We start from the raw sequence: 2,967 nt of genomic DNA, 5'->3' as shown, positions 1-2,967 counted from the left end.
CAGTCTGGGCAGACCCAGAGAGTGACTGGAGTGAGTAGGGGTCCTAAAAATTCAATTCCCAGCAACCACATGTACAGCTACAGTGTACTCATATACATAAAATAAAATAAATAAATCTTCAAAAAATTCTTTAAAAAAAAAGAAAGGAGAGCACACTGAAATAAGTAGGAGTGTGGGAGTGTGAGAAAAGAAAAATGCACAGGAGAAAATCAGACTGTGGAGGAGAGGAGAGTGCAATGTGTGTGCGGCCCCTCAAGCTCTGTGTGTGTGTGTGTGTGTGTGTGTGTAAGAGAGAGAGAGAGAGAGAGCGAGCGAGCAACCTCAAGCCTTGAAACTTGCCTGTCAGTGTATACCCGAAAAAGTTGTCTCTGTGTGTTTATTATGCACCTTCCAGATATCCCTGCTTCCAGCTGAGAACCCAGATCCTGTGTCAAGGCTGGACCCCAACACAGAACAAATTGCCAGAGTTAGTTTGAGGCCAAGCAGAGTGAGAAGTTGGGAGAAGCCAAATTGAATCAGCCAGCTTGGAGAGGAGTTTGAGCCAGAACAGCTGAGTTGAACCAGCTATCCAGAGTTCAGAAAGAGCTAGAAAGGGTAAGCTTATTCAGCAGTAAGCCTCTTAGAGGACAATTTCATCAGGCAGATAAAAGAAACTTTCACAAATCAGTTCCCATCTATGGATAGAGAAATAGTTTAGATGCCCATCTAATGGATAAAGAAAATGTGTGTATCTACAATAGACTATTATTTAGCCATTTAAAAGAAAATCATGTCATCTGCAAGAAAATGGGTAAAAAGTAGAAATCCTCAAGTTAAGTAAAATGGGCTGGAATGACAAGTAGGAAATGTTTTCTCAGACATGGAGGGTGATTGGTGACGACAAGGCTCCAGCAGGAAGAGGAAGGGTGTGTCATGGGGAGTAGATATGGCCTAACCACATTATCACATGAATGACAGCGCCATAATAAAGCACATAGTTTTGTGAATGAGAATAGTCTCCATAGGCACATAGACTTCAATGCTTGGCTCCCAGCTGGCAGAACTGTTTGGGAAAAAAATTAAGAGGTGTGGTCTTGTTGGAGGAAGTGTTTGTGGATTAAGATGTAAGCTCCAATCGACTGCTCAGTGCCATTCATACCTGCCTGATGCCATGCTTCCCTCTTGCCAGGATGTCATGGACACCCTCTCTGAAACTGTAAGTCCCCAATATACTCTTTCTTCTTTAAGTTGCTTTGATCACAGTGTCTTATCACAGCAATAGAAAATAACTAAGTCACTGTAGAAAAATATACATTAATAAAAATAAAACACGATCTATTGGACTTGAATGGTCTATGCTTATAGATAATAGGATTTCTAGAAACAAACAAACAAACAAACAAAAACCCTGAAAAACTATCATCTGAAACGCGTTAACTATAGGAATATGAAAGCACTGTAGTAATGGTTTAAGGGAGGGAGTGGAGCAATATCAGAGCAGGAAAGAATGCTGGCTGCTGTTCTGAGGGCCTGAGTTCTGTTCGCAGTACCCACACGGCAGCTCTCAACTATCTGCAGCTCTGTTTCCAAGTGACCTGGCACCCTCTTCTGACCTCCACAGATACCAGGCACGCACATGGTGTAGACATACATATAAGCTCATCTACATAAAATAAAAATAAATCTAAAAAAAAAGTAAGTCCGTATATACAGGATTGTCACAAAATAAATAAAAGATAAAAATCCCTCCCCAATATTGAAAATAAAAAGAATTTAGGGAAAACTATGAAGCCAACATCGGTAATTATCTTTGTATTTTCCCCGTCACCTAATGACAGTAGAGATAACTTTATATCTGCAACTTAATCACCCATCTGATATTAAAAATAGACTGTACAATATAACCTAGCTGAAAACCAACAAGCCACAGATTAAAAATCTGCTAGGTTTGGATTAAAATATGGGATGTTTGGCTGAAGAAATGGCTCCATAATTAATAGTGCTTGCCTCTCTTCCAGGGGACCCAAGTTCGATCACCAGCTCCCATGGGGGGGTGAGGGGTGGGGGGGTTCACAATTGTCTGTAACTCCAGTTCCAGGGACATTTGACACCCTCTTCCAGCCTCAGAGTGTTTATTCTTTTTTTTTTCTTCAGTTTTTGTGATTTTATTTAAACATAAAACATGTACACAAGCCATCTATTCATTTTCTTCCCTGTGTAGCCTGGCGTTGGGTTTGGTGATTCTGATGGCTAGCTGTGCTGCTCTTTCTACAATGGCTTTTCAGTTCTTAGAGGACAGGTTGTGAGCAATCTCAGCACAGTAAGATTTGTAGCACATCAGCAGCACCTCCGGCTCCTTGACATTGTGGACCAGGAACTTGCGGAAGCCACTGGGCAGCATGTGTTTGGTTTTCTTGTTCCGGTAACCGATGTTGGGCATCAGGATCTGGCCCTTGAACCTTCTCCTCATCCTGTTGTCGATGCCTCTGGGTTTCCGCCAGTTTCGCTTAATTTTCACATATCGGTCTGACTGGTGTCTGATGAACTTCTTGGTCCTCTTTTTGACGGTCTTGGGCTTCACTAGAGGCCGGAGGGCAGCCATGATGCTGCAAAACAGATGGCAGCCACCTTGTAGGCAGTGCCGAGGAAGAAGCCAGTCTTTATTCTTAACCACATTACACTGTTGCATTACTCTGATTCCAAAATACATAGTATGCAAGATTCAATCTATACTGTTGCTTCTTTTTTTTTTTTTTCCTGGACAAATAACACCTTTTTATGTGTCGCTAGTTGATTTTTTTTCCCCTAGAAGATAAATGCGAAGAACGTTAAGCCTGGCCAAGGAAATACTTGTTGGACCGTGAAAGCAGCACTCTGCCAAAATTCCGCAAGTATCCTCTTGTTTTCAAGAGATGCCTGGCATCAGTTCCGCAGAGCTCCTTCGTCTCCCCCTTTTGTTTAGTCATATTTTGTAACATAGTGTTGAAT

The 2,967-nt window shown here is 41.8% G+C and overlaps 1 pseudogene; it reads right to left on the bottom strand.

Annotated features, from left to right (window-relative positions):
- Positions 1-2,260: 2,260 nt before the first annotated feature.
- LOC110291848 (large ribosomal subunit protein eL32 pseudogene) lies at positions 2,261-2,581 on the bottom strand (annotated as a pseudogene).
- Between the last annotated feature and the right edge of the window lie 386 nt (positions 2,582-2,967).

This window comes from Mus caroli, unplaced genomic scaffold, assembly GCF_978045245.1.
Source record: "Mus caroli unplaced genomic scaffold, Mus_caroli_1 scaffold_3, whole genome shotgun sequence".
NCBI classification, from domain to species: Eukaryota; Metazoa; Chordata; class Mammalia; order Rodentia; family Muridae; genus Mus; species Mus caroli.
This window is presented reverse-complemented; position numbering and strand designations above follow the sequence as displayed.